The 21,294-nt window shown below is 41.2% G+C and overlaps 1 long non-coding RNA gene across 1 annotated transcript in view; it reads right to left on the reverse strand.

Annotated features, from left to right (window-relative positions):
- Window positions 1-273: 273 nt before the first annotated feature.
- The window catches only part of LOC137561343 (uncharacterized), a 79,598-nt gene continuing 58,577 nt past the window's right edge, over window positions 274-21,294 (reverse strand). Inside the window, exons 3-4 of the long non-coding RNA XR_011029976.1 lie at window positions 18,633-19,089; window positions 274-1,603 (exon numbers count right to left, since the gene is read on the reverse strand). This is a non-coding gene — a long non-coding RNA (uncharacterized lncRNA). The remainder of the gene's footprint in view (window positions 1,604-18,632; window positions 19,090-21,294) is intronic.

Raw genomic sequence — 21,294 nt, forward strand, 5'->3', positions numbered from 1 at the left:
TATAACTGCCACCACCTCTGTTACCATGGGACAGAGGAGCCCGCTGACTGTCTGAGCCTAGATCTACAAATAAAAACGGTTAAAACACGCTGTATTCTGTCTAGCCAACAACAAACAATAGTAGCGTCTCTTCGGAGACCTGGGATCAGTTTCTGTGTATGCTGAATAATAGGATAGCTAGAACAACAACTGACGATAGCGTCGGTTTATTGAAAGCAATATAAATAATTAATATATACAGACAATTATTAAAATCAACAATTATTAAAACAGTAATAGCCAGTATGAAATAAAAAGGAGAAAATACTTAGGGTTTGTGGAAATATGTCCTGGGAAAACTTGTAGAGTTCCTTTTGTTCAGTTTCAGCAAAGTTTAAAATCCAGGCAAACTGGAAAATGTCCTTTGTTCAGTTTCAGCAAAGATGGCCGATCAAGATGGCCGCTAGCCATGTGTCCTTTGTTTCAGCTCAGACAAGATGGCCGCCAACCACATGGTCCCCTGGCTGGCAGAGTGCTTTCGTGAAGGTGGAATTTGGAGGACTGAGGGAGTGGTCCCTTGCAAACACTTTTGATCAATGCCCACCTTTGGGTGGAGCCTCATGTACAGCCCAGGGGTTGGACAGGGGCGGTGAGCTCCCTGGAGGGGTGCTCTAGGCCCACCAAATATGACATTTGCCATATCTCGGCTTACGCTTTCCGCACACACATGACCATCACATAATTATATTTCTCAGACTAGGCCATATGATACCAAACTTGGGCATGTTTGCATGCCCGGTTAAAAAACGGTGGAATCCCCCGAGTTCTGGTTATGCCAGTGGCCCCAATTTAATATCAAAATACTCACAAGATCCGGACCAGCAGAATGATATAACTTTCACATTTCTCACCTGAACGGTATTCCTTAAATATGCAAAACACCATATACAACATTCATTTCTTCCTGCTTTTTGCTGCAGCCAGGATGTCTAGTTTCAAGCTGTGACTAGCTTCCTGGGATAGCCCTGTACGAAAGGGACCTTTTGGTTCCTTTAATTAGCATCTGAATGTGAAATCAGCTGGGACAAGCTTTCAGTTTACACCTCTGGCTAACAGGTCACAGGCACCAGGTTTCATGAAAAGAACTCTGCTGCTCTTATGAAGACAGCAGAGACCCTCCAGGCTGGACTGAATGGTATGCACAGACATGAGATTCTGATTTGGCAGCACAAGGCAATCGAGGCAGGAAACCAATTGCGGTTGCGTTTTCGTTTCTCACGGCTGTGCCGTGACACCATCTGACCCTGGTGTGTTGCTTTTCAGGCTGCCAACCCTGACCTCAGGCAGTGACTATGACTTTGCTCTTCCTGTCATCTGCCCTGCTGCCCTAGTTTTCGCCACACTATAGGATTCACCCTCCTGTTCGTGTTATCTCTGGTGGATATTCCCAGGGTCATCTTAGCAGCAAAGCAGTCCATGGCCACTTGGTTAAGGGCCCATAAAAACTTGCAAGACTCTCTGTTGAAGACCAGTGGCCACTTAGGCTGTAAGCCCTTGAGAATCCCACATCTTATACTGTGGCCAGGGTCAAGAAGATCTGGACAGTCATCCAGGAAAACAGCCTCTGGAAGACATGGAAAGAAGAAATCTAAGAAAGAATTACATGATTTAGTAAAACTGAAACATGCCGTTGTAAGAAAATTACATTGTAAATTATATACATAACACTGTTCAATTACTAATCACTATACGCTCCACACTGCAACAAGGTGTATACTACTCTTTGAATTTTTCATTCTACATAACTTCATTTGATATAATGTAATACAGTATACATTATATACTCTACACAATTCCACTATGCTCTCTGCTCTATATCATAAGCTACACATTACTCTCCCCTGTGTAGTGTATTCTCCATACTGTTCCACTATACATGGTCCACTTAACTCTGATATATACAGTACACTGTGCTGCGTAATATACAGTATACTCCCTTCTGATCTTCCGTATACACTGTGTTGTAATTTGTAGGATCCACATTATCCTGCTAGACATACTGTGGAACGTTACATACTTCACATGTCTCTGCTACACACACTGCCATAAAGTACATTTCCCACACTTCTCTGTTCCACACACACTCCTTCACATGACATAGCACACAATGCTGGACTTTATATATGCCACCCACTTCATGTGCTATTTGCACCGGGTACACTGTTACATATTATATACTTCAGCCTTCTTCACTTTATGCACTGTTCATTATATACTCCATTGGATTCTATTCCAAACCTGGTGCCCTAAATTATGTCGACTTTTCTGTTCAGCTAAATGCACTACACTTTACATTATGTGCAGATCACAACGCCTTCTGTTCACAGTTTTTACTGTTAAGAGATAAAAGTAAAACATCAATTTAAGGAGTGAGCCAATCGAGCGTGTGAAGTGTGAAGAAAATACTTCGAATGCTGCAAGTATTCAATGCCTTTATTTTGGAAGGCATTTATTTTCAAAGTACAGGAAGAATAAATCACAAGATATAAATATATTTCAGCAGAAAATAGCAAGTCCGTTATTAAAGTGAATTTGGAAAGCACCTTGAAAGAAGTGAGTGCTAAGCAATAGTACTGTACTTGTTATATTATTCCAGGCACTAGAATCACTTAGCGCTTCCATGCTGTTCTCTACTAACTTTTACATTGCAGCTTGTACTGCTCACATTTTAAAGATTATCTACACTATTTTTATTGTGCTCCCCCAACTCCAACACCCTACCCCCATCTAAAACAAAGAAGAACCCCTCTCCCACCAAATCCCCTCATTCTACTCAAGTTCCAGTGAAACATCACATTTTGGCTTCATTCCAAGCTACTAGTAACAGCTTGCTCCTGCTTTTCTCAGGAGGGTTCATGGAGTTCAGGCCACTAACGACATCCCCAGTTCACCCCCTTACTCCTCTGTTGCCACTTGAAGGAAGGATGTGGTTGTTGGCTTACCCTACGATTTAAAAATAGTGACCAGGGACATGGTTAAATTCCATTGACACAGCGAGGGATTGTAAAAGGAGGTCAACTGGGAGGGAAGGGCTCTTCTTAGTTGTAGCATGCTGAATGTGGACAGGGTGGTGTAGCTGGCCTGACACTGAGATTTCATTCTTTGGGGGGGTCTCTGTGGGGAGGGGTGTTTCTTGGTAATAGGTCCATCATTTAATAGTACAATAACGGCACTGTGGTTGGAAGGACCAAGTCTGTCCCATCAGAGGGTGGGATCACATGATTCCCCCAAGATGATGACCTCTATAGGAGATTAAGGAGGGGGATTCTGAGAATGGGGGTTTACTGAGTGGTTAGGTAGGGGAGTAGAATGTGAGAGTTTAGAGAAAAATCATGGAAATGGGCTTTAAACAAAGCAATACCAAGAACAATATGGCATAATGTTTGTTTTTTTAACCATTTGATAAGGTTATTCTGGCTGCTAAGAACATTCAAGGGGTATGAGTGTTACTTGTTATTTATAATAAAACAAGTTTTACCTTTTTTTATTTGTTTTGTTTTGTTAAAGCATAGAAATAAAGCAAAAAAACAACTACTAGATGACTGAGCATGAGCAAGCTCCATGTTTGGTGCTGGTGCTGTTCTTAGTTTGCCAGTCCAGCCACTTAATCTTAGACAATATGTATCTCTATCGTGCTGATTATTAAGTTGCCCCATTTCTACTTGCAGGGGTATCAGAAAACCTGATTTAAAGAGGAGCTGTCAGCCATACTATCTCAGGAAAAAAAAAAAATATATAAGTAGATAAATACTTGCTCTACTTACATAACATATGTATTGCACTGTCCACGTTATAATTCCTGTGAATTTTATAAAGGAAAAGTAGAGAATCCTATTCTAGACAGTTTCCATATTTACTGTGGCTATTTTGAAGCCCGTCATGATGTAATATCCGCCCTTAGTCTCCTCTGCCTGATTTTCCCGCCCTTCACTATAGAAAGTGCATTGTTTCAGCCTGAGAAATTTTGGCCAATCAGAGAGGAACAGAGGTGTGGGAGGGGAAAACAGGAGGGAAAGAGGATTCAGCCAATCAGGCTGCATTAGTTAAGTCTGAGGGGAAGTAGAGAAGCAAAAAAAGACAACCCAGCATGCCCTGCAACTTCTCTTTTGTGTACCAAATTTCGTGTGTACCAAATAAGGGTCATGTAAACTGGGGAATGATAATTTATCAACAAGAAAAGTAATAGTGATTAACTTTTGGATTGCCTGATTAGCATCCTTATTACTTGTTTACCAGATAAAAATAAGGAATTGATTTTTGATTTTATGCCCGACAGTTACTCTTTTAAGGAAGCAAAAGAGGCTTCACCCTTTAAAAGCAATGTTGGGCAATGCACACAGAGAATTGTTTCAGTCTACGAGAGTGGATTAAACGGTTTCTCTCTGAATACATACTATAGAGTAAAACAAACAATGTGACCCTTGGGTTATCACTGTGAAAGCAGTAATAAAGAAGTGATTCAGTGTTCTCTGCTAGATGAGACCATGCTTTATAGAGCAGGTGACTTGGGTGTGGTAATCGTGCGGCAGCATGAAAGATTTCCACACCTGCATTCAAATAATTCTCCAGGGCCTTGTGTGTTCTTATTACCAAGGAGATAAAATATTTATAGCTCGTCGAGATCTCTTCATGTAAGCAGTTCACGTATAAATTTGCACTGTGCATGCAGTATTACACCACAAATCATTGGGGTGCCATATATGGCCTTTCCTTGAGCATATTAGGTATCTTCAGGATTTATATTCGCTTAATTGTGGGGAGTGTTGAGCACAAGATGTATTTCTTGTATGAAAATGTGCTGTGAAATCTGAAAGGGCCAATTTGTAACTACTGTGTAGTAGCATGCAGAGCTCCCATCAAAGCTGATGTTTTAAGGAGGCCTAACTCGATTTCATTGGGCTTTTTATGTATTCAATATAATAAAACTCCCGTGTCCCTGCAACCTTTCATGTCCCTGTGTCTGTGCACATGCACATGTGCGGACTTGGGACAGTAGCAGTGGTGCAGGGAGATGGATGTGTGTGCGCATGGGAGCGTTGGCGTGCACTCGTGTGCCGAGGAGCGCGGCCATACGTGCATGCATGGGAAAGGGCGCACGCGTGCATGCATTGGGGTGTGCGTCATGCGGCCATAGTGTGGGGGAGGGAGAAACCAGCGACTTGGATGAAATGTCATACAATAAATTTAAAAGAACCTAGTAATATGCCTCTTATTATTGTATTTTTTTATTTATGTTTATTATTTATGTCTGAAATGTATGTCTAAATTATGTATGAACTGCAGAGTGCTATGAACTCACCTAGCCAGCGTTCCCACAATGACTCAAGCTCTTCTTCGAGCCTGCTCAAAGAGCTGGCTGTCTTTTCAAGCTGGCCCAGCATTCCCAGTGGTCGTGCATGCAAGCGCAGATCAATATCCTTTTAGGTCACATGGCTACATGCCTGCCTTTTTTCCTCCAGCAATGCCACTAGCAGCTAGAGGGGAAGTGTGTCCAGTAGTAATTGGCCACTTTGTTATTAGTAGTGCAGCCGATGAGCTGTTGGGGCTTGTTTTTCCAAAGGATTGGTCATCACCTCAATAAAGCTCTGCCCTGTCCAGTGCATCCTTGTCATGACAGCAAGTTACTACTGTGTTACTCTGCTGGATGTGATAATCTGACTGCTCTTGTGTTATGACCTTGCCTGGCATTCTTGATTACTATCTGGACCAAACCTGATTATGTACCTCGACCTGCTCTTACTTAGACCTTTGGATACTGTGAGCCTCTGACCTCCCATGTATGACCTCGGTGTACTCTTGCTTAATGTATTTTTTGCTGTGCTTCCTTCCAATATTTTCTGTTTGCCTACCCTTCTTGCCCGAAGCTAGACCAGTGGGGTTCTGGTGATACCTCTGCCCTCATACCTTCAGTCTCTATGCTTTGTGCACTTCAAGTGGACCTAAAATCAGAACTTTCTCCTTCCTCTGAAAGATAAGCAACATCATAATAACCTTTAAAGAAAAAAACATTTATTTGTTACAACTTATAGAGCTCGCCCAGAATTCTGCAGTGTTTACTTCCTGGTATCCTGAGAGCACAGAAAGGGTTAACATCCAGTGGTTACATATTACCACAGAACCTCAGCACAGTTCTATCGGAGCTGACAGCTCCGATTTACACTTGCTAATTACTTGCAGATAAGGGGGAATTACACAGGCTGTTCTCTGTAAAGAAACACATGGTGAATTTCTATGTGTTTTTCTTGTCTGATGTACAAGAGTTTAGGTCTGCTTTAAGGCCTGGGTGTAACCAATCTCTGGGATAATGTATAAAGCAGTGGTCCTCAAACTAAGGCCCGTGGGCTGAATGCGGCCCTCTGAGACTTTTTCACTGGCCCCCCAAACACAAAATATATAACTTATAGATGTGGCCCACTGCACCTTTAAATATTATATACTGCCTGCATATAGAATAGCAGTGCTGGCACCACCCATCCACATGAAGCCAGTGAGCAGTCATTCCCTGGCTTCCAATTCTGAATCAGGTGATACTGCTGTCCAACTGGAAGACAGGTTGTCACCTGGGTATGCTTCACTGGTGCACAAAGACGTTCTTCGGGTGCCGCATGACTGAATGATTGCTGCTGGGAGTTCTCCTCCGGGCATGATTGGGGGAATCAATACCTAGATTCAATGTAATGTTTTTCAACATCATTTCCTGTATACTCCGGCCCCCCAGCAGTCTGAAGTACGTTTACCCGGCCCTTGACCGAAAAAGTTTGGGGACCTCTGGTATAAAGTATCCCGAGACTGATTGGAGATGTGCCACATAAGATGAAATCCACCAGACCATATACAGAGCTTTCAAAGTGTTTCTCTTTGTGAGGAGGATTCACAAAACTTACCTCATGAGTTATCTCTCTTATCTCTCTTTTTATGTCCCTCTCATGATTTCTCTCTCCATAAGGGCTCATTCATACTATGTGAGTTGCAGTGAGTTTTGACGCACTGCACATAGTGTGCATTATATATGGTAACATGAAAGTCCATAGACTTTCATTTTAACATTCACACAACAGTGAAATGCTGCGTAGTGCATTTCAGCTTGTCGGGGGTGATTAAAATTCATGAAAATGCACAACAATTTACTGACTAATTAATTTTTATTCATGAATTTTGATGCATTTTAAAGAATTTACTAGTGTGAATGAGCCCTACGAGCCTGATGCATGAATTACTGTAACAAGTGTTACATTACTTGCTTAATGTGTGTTACCATAGCAACACTCACCTTACCCATATACCACAGGTCTCACTAATTGCACAATGCTTGATACTCTGCTGGCATTAGTACCAGTAATATTGCTGTGCACTGCCTGCACACAGCATTTTAACCAGAGCTATATAAATCAGGCCCAAACTGTCTTAATTCATGATTTATCTCTCCTTATCTGTCTTAACTCAATTCTCTATCAGTTTATCTCACAAATGATCTCTCCTAGGGCCTGACGCAGTAAAATTGCCACGGGCAAGGAGCACATGACCATTTTACCGTTACTAAGAGAGCACGGCCCGTTCACCCTTAGCACCACATGTGTTACTGTGGTTTCAGCACTATGTAATTGAGAAAGTAGAAAAAAAAATGTTCTCAGTATTTTCTTGCTTGCTGGTGGCTTAAAGGGCAATTTATTGATAAAGTACGAAGTATTGCCTAAAAGAAAAGTTATCAGAAAAAGTGAATTAATTAAGGGACCTTATCTATTTATCTCATGAACTATCCCGCCCCACGCATTTCCCACTCCCATGCCCGCCTGCAGGATTTCTAAAGAGCTCCCCCCACCCTCTGGAACCCACTTCCTCCACCCATCAGACTTGCTCCCTCCTTCAACACATTCAAGCAAGCCCTCAAAGCCCACCTCTTTAAGATGGACTACCCACCCCCTACCACACAGTAACTCTCTACTGAATATTTATTTCAAAGCCCCACCTAGTGTTTCCACCCCACCGCTTTAGATTGTAAGCCTCTGGCAGGGTCCTCCCTTCGCTAGTGTAATCTAGGATCGTGTGCTCCTGTCCTATGACAGCCTGTACTTGTATTACTGGCCCTACCTAACCAGCCCATATCGCATGGTCATGTATTTTGTACAATTTGCCTTGTATAACATTGTTGTATATTGTATAACCTTGTGGTGGCTGGATGGTGTAATGGTTAAGGGCTCTGCCTCTGACACAGGAGACCAGGGTTCGAATCTGGGCTCTGCCTGTTCAGTAAGCCAGCACCTATTCAGTAGGAGACCTTAGGCAAGTCTCCCTAACACTGCTTCTGCCTATAGAGCGCGCCCTAGTGGCTGCTGCTCTGGCGCTTTGAGTCCGCCAGGAGAAAAGTGCGATATAAATGTTATTTGTCTTGTCTTGTCTTGTTATGTCTGTCATCCTTATATCAGTGTATATATTTATTGTCCAGCTCTGCGTATTATGTTGGCGCTTTATAAATACAATAAATAATAATAATATCTCTTCTTAATGTTGAAATAATATAGGTGAGATAATTTGTGAGAAAAGTTTTGAAAATCAGCCCCATGAGTGCTGCCCCTACACTTTTTTTCAGGAAGCAGCAGACAAAGATCATGTCACTGAAACGTAAAACAGATTTTAATTTGTTTGCCAAGATAATTATACATTTTGACAGCTTAACGATGTATGAAGGTTTAAAGTGTACCTGAGATGACAAAAAAAAGAAAATGTATATATACCTGGGGCTTCCGCCAGCATACTGCAGGCTGATTGGTCCCTCGCCATCCTCCTCCACTGATATTGCGCTATGGGTCCCGGTAAGTGAGCCAGTCAGCACACTCTCATGACTGGGAGCGTTCTGTGCCTGCGCAGTAGTATTGTGCAGGCTCAAAACACTCCCGCCGACAGGAGGGCAGTGAGGTGCACGCCCCTGCTGGGTCACACATGTCACTACACTCTGAATCGCTAGCTTACCGGGACCCATAGCGGAGGATCCAGGCAGCGGAGGGGGTGGACGAGAGACCGAACACCCTACAGGGGGCTGGAGGAAGCCCCGGGCATGTACCGTATATATTTTCTTTTTTACATTGTTTCTGGTTTCCTTTAAAAAGTTACTTAGATTGCTTAGGACACCTAAAACACCTTGAAATCAGAGAACACAAGGCTTATCATAGCATACTGTTAAGACCCGGTAAAACGACAGGGACAAAGTTAAAGCTGAAATATTAGAGAAAGCTATTAAAGAAATGCTATGAGCCCTGGCCAAAACAAAAGATAGAATGGTCAGAAACTGAGACTCAGCAGTATGTCTGTAAAGGCGTTTCATATTTCAGCTTGCAGATGTATATTAAAAAGAAAAAAGGTAATTTAAAAAAAACCTCATACCCAAGCAGTATGCTAAAGCGACAGAAGGAGAATTTCGAATAATCACGATTATGACAGTACTGATGACAGTATGACAACATTTGAGGTTTACCACACCATTAAGATGAGTTATTTCTATGACCCCTAAGTCCTGAACTCCTGATTGTATTAAAGTCATGGGATGTAGAGTTCACCCGCAATAAGACCAAAGATATGACAGAAATGTACATCAGAAATTCACTATTGGATTTAATCCGTTACTCCAGATGATGGCTGCAGTGATTGCCAGTTGTTTATGAATTGTTGCTGCCACTTCAGATAAGAATTATATTCTAATTACAGTTCATTTTTTTTTATCTTGTTTCATCATTTCTTATTGATTAAAAAAGTATCTCACCCCAAGTCTTATTGAGTTCTCTGTGAACCGTGCAGGTTGAGTGGCTTGGAAGGCAGAGTCATTAAGGGTGAGAGGAACAGGTATGTTTTGAGCGTAATTCAAAAGGAGCTTATTTGGAATTCATGCCAGTGCTTATTTGTCTTTGCTACCTGGGATGTCCCAGGGCCAAATTTAAATATGCAGATACCATAGCTGTTGGGCAGTAATCACAGCAAGCAAAACGTGGCAAGGGCAGTGTTCTGAAATCAAAATGGGAAAAATAGGGGAGAAGAACAGCAGAAAGGATACTGAGAAAAGAGATGAATGAAAATGCTAAATTTTAATAAAAGTGTTTATGAAGATACCCCCTATCAGGGGTAACACCATCTCAAGTAGCTCTGGGCACATACTGGGCCATAGCCTGTTAACTTATCTCCTGATTTTTCTCCAAGTAGTTTTTTCCATACATCATCAAGAAAATATTTTTAAAGCTCCCACCAAGCAAGAAATGGCTAAAAATGAGTTTGATATTTCCTTTAACCTAATTTTTCGTACTTTTTTAAATTGCTAAATACTGAAAAATCACTTTTTAGATAAGGTGACAAATTAAAATGATCTCCTAGGAGAAAATTCAGGAGAAAAGTTAATAGGAGGTGGCCCATAGAGTCTATTTGTTAGCAGTACTCCATAATTGAGTAAAATGCTTTTAAGACATTAATTTATGATTTTAGCAAAAAATACTTATTCAGGTTTGTTCATACATGATGGCAGGGGGCTGGAGGAAGCCTCGGGCATGTACCGTATATATTTTCTTTTTTACATTGTTTCAGGTTTCCTTTAAATAGTTACTTAGATTGCTTAGGACACCTAAAACACCTTGAGATCAGAGAACACAAGGCTTATCATAGCATACTGTTAAGACCCGGTAAAACGACAGGGACAAAGTTAAAGCTGAAATATTAGAGAAAGCTAGAAATGCTATGAGCCCTGGCCAAAACAAAAAATAGAATGGTCAGAAACTGAGACTCAGCAGTATGTCTGTAAAGGCGTTTCATATTTCAGCTTGCAGATGTATATTAAAAAGAAAAAAGGTAATTTAAAAAAAACCTCATACCCAAGCAGTATGCTAAAGCGACAGAAGGAGAATTTCGAATAATCACGATTATGACAGTACTGATGACAGTATAACAACATTTGAGGTTTACCACACCATTAAGATGAGTTATTTCTATGACCCCTAAGTCCTGAACTCCTGATTGTATTAAAGTCATGGAATGTAGAGCTCACCCGCAATAAGACCAAAGATATGACACAGAAATGTGCATCAGAAATTCACTATTGGATTTAATCCATTACTCCAGATGATGGCTGCAGTGATTGCCAGTTGTTTATGAATTGTTGCTGCCACTTCAGATAAGAATTATATTCTAATTACAGTTCATTTTTTTAATCTTGTTTCATCATTTCTTATTGATTAAAAAAGTATCTCATTAAGAGTCATTAGGGTGAGAGGAACAGGTATGTTTTGAGTGTAATTTAAAAGGAGCTTATTTGGAATTCATGCCAGTGCTTATTTGTCTTTGCTACCTGGGATGTCCCAGGGCCAAATTTAAATATGCAGATACCATAGCTGTTGGGCAGTAATCACAGCAAGCAAAACATGGCAAGGGCAGTGTTCTGAAATAAAAATGGGAAAAATAGGGGAGAAGAACAGCAGAAAGGATACTGAGAAAAGAGATGAATGAAAATGCTAAATTTTAATAAAAGTGTTTATGAAGATACCCCCTATCAGGGGTAACACCATCTCAAGTAGCTCTGGGCACATGCTGGGCCATAGCCTGTTAACTTATCTCCTGATTTTTCTCCAAGTAGTTTTTTCCATACATCATCAAGAAAATATTTTTAAAGCTCCCACCAAGCAAGAAATGGCTAAAAATGAGTTTGGTATTTCCTTTAACCTAATTTTTCGTATTTTTTTAAATTGCTAAATACTGAAAAATCACTTTTTAGATAAGGTGACAAATTAAAATGATCTCCTAGGAGAAAATTCAGAAGAAAAGTTAATAGGAGGTGGCCCATAGAGTCTATTTGTTAGCAGTACTCCATAATTAAGTAAAATGCTTTTAAGACATTAATTTATGATTTTAGCAAAAAATACTTATTCAGGTTTGTTCATACATGATGGCCTCAATTTACTAAGCACAACCGCATTTGGTAATGCAGAAAACAGCTGATTTAACTGATCACCTTGTCAAATGCCAATTCACTAAACCTATGACCGCACTGAATAGTAAAATTACTGACTAGTGAGGTAAACTACTGACTTGTGTGGTAAATACCTCAAGAAGTGTCAAGAAATTGCAATTCACAAAGATTTAACCACTTCACAACTGAGGGGTTTTACCCCTTGAGCACCAAAGCAATGTTCACCTTTCAGCGCTCCTTACATTCATCGCCTATAACTTTATCATTACTTATCACAATGAAATGAACTATATCTTGTTCTTTTCGCCACCAATTAGGCTTTCTTTAGGTGGGACATTATGCCAAGAATTATTTTATTCTAAATGTGTTTTGATGGGAAAATAGGAAAAAATTTGGGAAAAAATGTATTATTTTTCAGTTTTCGGCCTTTATAGTTTTTAAATAATGCATGCTACTGTAATTAAAACCCATGAAATGCATTTGCCCTTTTGTCCCGGTTATAAAACCGTTTAAATTATGTCCCTATCACAATGTTTGGCGCCAATATTTTATTTGGAAATAAAGGTGCATTTTTTTCAGTTTTGTGTCCATCCCTAATTACAAGCCCATAGTTTATAAAGTAACAGTGTTATACCCTCTTGACATAAATATTTAAAAAGTTCAGTCCCTAAGGTAACTATTTATGTATTTTTTTTAATTGTATTTTTTTTTTTTTAATTACAAAAAAAAAAAAAAAAAAAGGGGGAGTGTAGGAGCAGGTAATGAGTTAATTTTTAGTGTAAAAGTAATGTATTTGTATATGAAAAATGCTTTAGGGTGTAGTTCTACTATTCGGCCACAAGATGGCCACAGTAACCTTTTGTTTATGCGACCTGCAAGCGTACAGGAAGTACGCTTGCAGGAAGGGTTAGGAGGCTGGGAAACAGTTTTTTCCTCACAATGATCGCTGCTTCTCGTAGAAGCAGCTGATCATTGCGGGGGGCGGAGATCAACGAACGGGAAAGGTCTTTCCCGTTCATTGATCTCCGGGCAAGCGGGCAGCGGCGAGCGCGGGGGCGCGTGGACGAGCGAGCGGGAGCGCGGACAGTGGCGAGAGCGGCGTCAGGTACGGATTTCTCCGTCCCTTGGTGTTAACAGGGTGGAAAAAGGGACATAGAAATCCGTACCGCTGGGGGTAAAGTGGTTAAGCATTCGGTAATTCAAGTAAAAGTGTTAGGTATTTACATCCAGCTCTGACCAGCCTGTAAATTACACTTTCCATGAAGTAACATTGACAAATGTAGCAGACTGCCAAAAGGGAAAGCCAGACAGCAAATAAGGAGAGCCACATAGCCCTGCTTCTCACCCCATTTGATCCGATACTCTGGAGCATGGGACTTCAGAATGGTAAGGCAGGAGAAGGAGACATTTAGGCTTTTCTGTATCCCTTTAGATGTGCATATCTATACACTGGTATACAAAGGAGCTCCCTCTAGTGACTGCAGCACATCTAAAGGGATGCTGGGTATGCACTGGACAGAAAAACCCTGACTCATGCACACCACTTGTGGGAAGACTCACAGCTTCCCACCTGACACTCCACAGTGGGTGATACTTACAGAGCAGGGCTTAGCAAATTGAAGCATGTTTTTTCGGTATATTGCCGAACTTCTACTGCATGTGGGAAATCTTAGTTAATTTGGGAAAAAGTGTGTAACATACCGAATGCGGTATTTCACCGACCTAAATTATTTTACAGAATTTCCCTAAGTGAATTGAGGCTGATGCACCTTACTTTATCTAATAAATGATTATAATAGATTAACTATGATAAGTTAAAGTACCATCTGAAGCCAGCATGAGAACCCCCTGGGGTACTTGTACCACCTGTTAAGCACCTAGATTGTAGAGATGAGTCGTCCAGCTTTGTGAGGTCAGGACTGGATACACAGAATCTCAGGTGACTGTACATCAAGGCCCATATTACCTAAAATATAAATTGTGGTGGAGTGTGTTCTATAGAAAAATGCCTACTCACACCATGACATTGACTGAGCAATGGGTACAAGTTATGTTAGGTCAATTGCCTTAAATATTCAGAAAAGGGAATGACAATCTAAAACATATGAGAGCTAACATATGTCTTGATGAAAATGCACATTCTAACTTTTAGAGCTTACCCAGCACTTAAATCTAGTTGTGGAAAGGTGACTGCTGAATTGGGAACATCTGGACGGAGATGACATAATTTCCAAAGTATTCTGGAGTGCTTCGGGTACACCTACTGTGCGCGTTCTAACAAAAGCTTTAGTTCAGCTCTGTAGATTTTAAAGTAGCCATTTTTCCAAGTTAATAACTATCAAGTGTCCATTACCCTGGATTGAAACTGATCTTTCACAATCTAGCCTACAGAGAACGGTTAATGAAAACATTATAATACAATCCGTACATAAAAAAGATTCTATCCATTCAATAGTTTATGGTGTATGTGGTAGTGCCTCATCATGTGAAATATGACAAACAGCCATGGCTCATGATCTCTGAAGAGTTTTTTTGTAGCACACAGGAGTGTTTTGATGACAGAGGCAGATAGTGCAGGGCATTTGGAATCTTCAAAATAATTTCAGCAAACTCAGATAAATATGGTTTAAGGCACAGACAGGCTCAACTTTTAAAAAGTCACGTTTTAGCTGTGTAAACACCCCTGCGCACACGCCCACCTCCCCCCCCCCCCCCCCACACACACACACACATAAACACAAACACACACACACACACTTAGATATTTGTCTAGTAAAACAAGCTAATGTTATCCCAGAAAAAAAATAAGTGCACAGGTGGTACAGAGAGGCACAGTGGAGGCAGATGCACACAGTGAAGGTAGAGATGGCACAGAAGAGGACGCTGAGGGAACAGGGGGCAGAGGTGGCACAGATGGGGACACTGAAGGCACAGGTGAACAGTGGTGACACAGAGGGGGACACTGGAGGCACAGGGGGGCACAGAGGAGGTACTGGGGACAGAAATGGCACAGTGTTCCTTAAGAATGGATTCAGGTTAAGAACGATTGTACAGTCCCTATCTCGTTTGTTAACCAGGAACTATCTGTACTAATTAAGCATACATTTGTTGTCACACAGGTCTACCAGTTCAACAGTGGATTTGTTATTTATTTTATACTAGCTGATGGCCCGGCGTTGCTCGGGTATGTATTTGGCCAGTGTTGGCTGCGCCCACTTTTTCTAACCCTAACACATAGTTACATAGTTACATAGTTATTTTGGTTGAAAAAAGACATACGTCCACAATTACTCAATTACTCTATAACCAAGTTTGTGAGCTTTGCGGTCTTTGGCATCAATAATTTGCATTGAAATGAAACAAATCTGATTGGCTGTTTGTGGCTCCACCCCCTTTTCTGAATTTGAACCCCAATAACCCAATGACCAACTGTACCAGGTGTGAGGCTTGTGCCATTAACAGTGCAAGAATGGCAGCAATTAAATATTCCTCTTGAAAATCAATAGGTGAATTTTGATTGACTTTTGTAGGCTCCCTCCACTTTTCCCAAATATTAATCCCAGTCACCCAGTGACCAACTGTGCAAAGTTTGAGAACCCTACCATAAACATTGTAAGAATGGCTACGGTTTACATTTTCCCAGTGAAATTTGTATTTGTCTCTGCCCACTTTTTGGTTATGGGGATAAAAAGTATCCTATACAGGGCCAGATTTACCATAAGGCACTGTAGGCACGTGCCTACAGGTGCCTGATGTTGGAAAGGCGGCTCACTCCCCTACCCGAGTGCTTCATTCCCTCCTTGCCTATGCAAAGTCCTGATGAGATTGTAAATGAGACGTTACTTCCCCAGCTCTTGGCATTGCACTGATGAGATCTCCCTTCAGGCATTACTACTTAACACTGAGGGTAGTTATAGCTACCTAATACTAAGGACCACCTGTAGCTACCCATGACGGGCAGGGGAAGGAAGGGAGAAGTGAGGGGGGGGGCAGCCACCACACTTGCGGTGCATTTTGGTGGGGGTTTATAGGGGGTTTATAGGTTCCTGGAGGGCGAAGTTTAAGATGCCAGGACATCTCTGTCTATAGGCTGTTCTGAGGTAAATCCGGGCCTTATCCTACATGTTATTCTCAAGCTCACTCCAACCTGAATTATCGCAAATTCTTTCTGTTTTAGGAAAGCAAACTCTTGTTTTTCTTAGCATTTTAGTAGGCAGGCTTTTAGGACCATTGTAGCCCCTCACACACTCCAATGAGTTCTGGTTCACCATGAGCTTGCTGGTTAGTCTGTACCTGTTATTCCAGGTAATTTACTATGTGTGCCGAATTTCCTTCAAATCTATTCAGCCATTGTTGCATGATTGAGTAACAAACATCCAAACTTTCGCATTTATAATATTAGTGAGATTGCACAAGTTGCTTGCCAGCAGCTTTGCACCAATGCATACGGACATAAAACCTATATTGCCTAGCTGTTCTCTATTGACAGATGGGAATCTTACAATTGCCTATTACCTACTTCCTGTAAACTGTCCATCCTCCTCTTGTAGACACAAAGATTTAATAAATATCAGCAGACAATACATGTAAGGTTTACAGGTAGTTATGCAAAGTATGTAACGCACACAATTTGCTATTTGCATTACCTGTGTTATACATGCAACGTGCAAGTTGTGTATGTAATGCAGGTTGCACTATTTTTGCAATGTGTGTTATGTGCAATGTATGTTATGTACTTTGAGTACTCCAAGAGTAAACTCTTGCTTAGCTAAGCTTCAAGCCGGTTTCACATTTCTAACCCACGTTCTATGAGTGCTGCGGTGCAATCATTGCATCGCACTGCAACGCTAAAAAAATTGTCTTCGGACTTTACCGCAGCAATGCGTGGTAATCTCCCTTCTGGCTGCAAGCCAAGCAGGAAGTGAGGGTCTCTAGCGCTCATTTCCTGTGGCTGTAATTAGAATTGCACGGAAGTGTATTGAAAAAATACGCTACGGCACATGGATACCACAACACAAATGATGAAAAATGTAAAAAATCGCCATAGACTTACATGACTTCCGGTCGCCACATGTCACTGCGCATGCTGGCCTCTAACGCACTGTTGTCTGCATGTCAAATTGTAGACTTCTACCGCATCGTGCCAGGGATGAAATGCCCCATAGACTTACATTGCCTTAGCGTTACCTTGCTGCAAAACAGGGTAACGCAATGCACCAATGTGAAAGGGGACTCAGGAGTGGATGAATGACAACTGTCTTATATTAAATGAATATTAAACTGAGGTGTTTTTTTAGGAAAGGTCAACATTTTGCAGCAAGACAACTCCCTTCTCAAATAGCACCACCAAGGGTAGGGAGCTAAATAGCTCTACTTAGTGCACAGAGCTATTTAGTTACATAACACCCCCACCCCTCAGCAATCACAGGGGATGCAAGGGTTATAGTTATGCCAGTGAAGACCAGCCAAAGGAGAAGGAGCAGGGTGGGTCGTTGTCTGCAGTCAGCCATCCGGAGCAAAACAGGTTTATACAAATAATACCTTTGGGAGATCTCACAGAGAGATGTACCTTGGCAATCACTTCACCAAATTCATAGATGAACCGAAAAACTGGTACACCCTTAGGTATCTGCAGAATATGGCAATTTTTATGATACGTTTAAGTCAAAATAACTATAACGCTCAAACCAATATGCTATATATAATTCATGTACATCCACCATGCAGACATTAATTTAAAAATGATGGGACTTCTAACCCCTGGCCCAGCTTATAAAAAAGGTCTTATTAATTGCCACCTGTGTCCTTGTTGCTTTACCCACTTCCAGTAAAGAGAAAAGTCAAGGTCAATTCTCAATGAAGATTTGATTTATCTTCTGGCAATAGATTACCAAAAATGTCAGATCGATTAATTTTTGATCCATTTTAAATAAAAAACGAAAAACGATTGAAAGAAGCGATTGGACAGGATCGAAAATGTAAAACAATCGGGGTGGGGCAAGAGCATTGGCAGATCGATGGCCTATAGCTTGGCACTGCATCAAACAGTGCAACTCTGCAGTTCAATCTATTTTCAATAGATTCCCTGCTGGAATCTATTGGAAATTGATTAGCAGTGTATGGTAGGAATCAATTCCTTTTAAATCGATTCTTTTCAGATAGGAATTGTTCGTTTTGGAACATTGAATGGAAATCTATAAGTGCATGGTCAGCTTAATGTTGGCCATACACTTATCGATTATAAGACGATTGATTGACCTACCAATTCTAATTCAAAATAAATGAATCGGTCAAACATGAATCGATTTTTTTGCCCATACACTAGAGTCGATTTTTGTTCCATTTTTCCAACTTTAATGTATTTTCAATCACAAAATAAGCATCCTGATGAATCAGATCGAGTAAAACTTGATTGAATACATAATGAAAAGCTCTTGATTCTTGTTCCACCGATTGAAATACACTGTGATATACTCGATGAATTTATTTTAAGAATTCGATCGAATATTGGGTGATAAGAATTGATTCTACATCAAAATGACAACTCGCTTTTTGATCCATTCTATTCATTCATTGGTTAAAATGATTGATCGAAGTAAAAAATTGACCAGTGTATGGCCACCTTAAGTCAGCTTCTCCTTAGTGTTCTAATTACCTCCTTGAATTGAGATGAGATGAGATGAGATGCAGCATATTCTAGTTGACTCTGTATGGTACTTTTCCAATGTCTTCAAGCAGTGACCTTGCTGACCTCAAGACGTGAAATATGTGACTCTCACACCAGACACCATCGAGATTTAGCCCTTCCGAGAAGTCTAAGTTTCTGGTTTGTGTGCCCAGTGGTGACGTGAGCTTTTAATAAATCCAGCCACACTTGTTCCGTAAATGAGGATTAAATATTTTACTTCACTCTGTCCACATCGACAGCCAAATTGTTCCACAGATAGATACCGGGTGTCAGTTCACTGATGGGCCTGATTTCATTCCTCGGTAAATGACGTTTGTAACCTCACAGTGCCATTGTCCTTGTTATTTTTTGTGCAAGTATTTAGTTTCCGGCATGTGACCCATTAGGGAATAAGCTGAACTCAATGAAGCATCGCATTGCAGCACTGCTAAAAAAAAACAACATGAACTTTATTCTTACTGGAAATTTACAGGATTCAATAAACTGCTCTCTTGCTTTATAACAAATATCATTTTCTATAGTCAAGAGAGATAAATGTGGTTGGCACCAGTTGCTGGCTGACAGAAGACACAATGTGATCGCTCTCAGTTAGTAGCCGTGCTCACAATTCAGATAATTGTCCATACGATAGTAGAAAGAAAGATGGAGCACCAGCTCTTGCAATTTGGATTTATTAGCGTTCACATAGGCATTACAGGTAAACCAGTAGTGAGGGTAGGAGTACCGGCCTGACAGCCGTTTCGCGGCAACTGCCGCTTTCTCAAAGGCACAAAAAGGTATCAAGCATTGCAGGACAATGTAATCAATATATACAATATGTTAACACTTACCACACCCCTCTGTCTCTGCATCACAGATTGGTACCGCGCCGCCCGTTACAGCGTTCGCGTACGCTTCCGGGTAGTAGCCCGCCCACTTCCGGGATCATGTGACTCACCCACCAATCGGCGCTCAGGAACGACGGACCTATCCAGAGCTTAGGATAGGAGGCCAATCCGGCGCTGCGCTTGGTCCACGTCACGACGAGCGTCCATAGCTACCCTGGTAGCTCCAATCATGATGCAGAGATTTGCTTGGGGCGGGTACCTGCAAGCAAAATGAAAATAAAGATTAAAGAATTAAAAGGCTACCTGCATAAACAGATTAAAAGCAATTAAAAGAACATATAGAGAGGCATGCTGAGTACAAAGCTTAGGAACTCCAATTAGTATGCATCTAGAAAACAATGTAATTCATTGCGTTCGTTAAGTCCTTGTGCATAACAGGCATCAGTTATTGAGATAATTTTTGCTTCCTCCTGCAAAAGAATTTGCTTACGATTACCACCTCTATGGGGAATAGGTACATGTTTCAGGCCCATAAATTTTAAACCACCTGATCTCCCATTATGACATTCCCTCATATGCAGTATAAATCTCCCCGCTCCAACACCTGTCCGTATAGAGTTGACATGTTGCTGGAATCGGGTTGCTAATTGCTGTTCAGTTTTGCCAACATAAAATCTTTTACAGGGACACATGATTGCATATACAACGTAAGTGGACCTACAGTGCATATAATCCCTAATGACGATATCTGTACCGCCCAACCGTACATTTTTTCCAGGTAGGAATTGGTCGCAATGATTACATGTTCTGCATCTAAAATTGCCTTTGGGGTAGAGATGCTGAAGCCAGTTTTCCCTTTTTATCGGTCGTAGCTCACTAGATGTGACAACATCACCCACTGTTTGGGCTCTCCTAAAAGTAATTAGGGGTTTCTCTTTGGTAATGCAGTTTAAGGAGGGATCACATTTTAAGATGGACCAGTGTTTAAGGATACTGGTTCGTATCTGTGTAGCCATTGGAGAATAATCAAACACCATCGCTACACGACCACCTTTAGAACGTGATGTCTGTCTTATTTTTCTTTCTTTTAAAATAAGGTCCATGCGATCTCTACTTTTTGCCTTTTGATAGGATTTAATCACCAGTTCTGAGGGATATCCCTTGGCTAGGAATCGCATACCCAGTTCGAAGCTTTGTGACTCAAAGTCTTCTTCAAGACTATTATTTCGTCTGAGTCGCAAGAACTGTCCGTATGGGATCCCCTCAAGGGTATGTCTAGGGTGGTAGCTATTGTATTTTAGGAGAGAGTTGGTAGCGGTGTTTTTTCGATATCCTCTAGTTGCAAGTTCTTCTCCCCTAATGAATAGTTGTAGATCAAGAAACTCCACCCTATCTCCCCCCCACACTCCCGTGAATTGCATATTGAAGGTATTTACGTTGATGTATTTCACAAAATCTTCAAAACCTTCCTGGTCACCTCTCCAGACAATTAATACATCATCCACAAATCGATACCAGCAGACGACCGAGTCGCGAAAGGGGTTAGAAGCATTGTGGATAATCAATTCCTCCCATCTAGCCAAATACAAGTTAGCAAATGTGGGGGCCACAGCTGTCCCCATCGCAACTCCGGACGCCTGCTGGTACCATCTGTCTTCAAATAGAAATGCATTATGGCATAGCACGAATCTTAGGCAGTTACTGATAAACTCTACCTTAGCATGGTCCCCTCCATGCTCCAGCAGAAAGTCGCCTACCATTCTTACACCAAGATCTTGTGGGATGCGTGTATATAAGCTAAC

This window comes from Hyperolius riggenbachi, chromosome 3 (assembly GCF_040937935.1).
Source record: "Hyperolius riggenbachi isolate aHypRig1 chromosome 3, aHypRig1.pri, whole genome shotgun sequence".
In the NCBI taxonomy this organism is placed as follows: Eukaryota; Metazoa; Chordata; class Amphibia; order Anura; family Hyperoliidae; genus Hyperolius; species Hyperolius riggenbachi.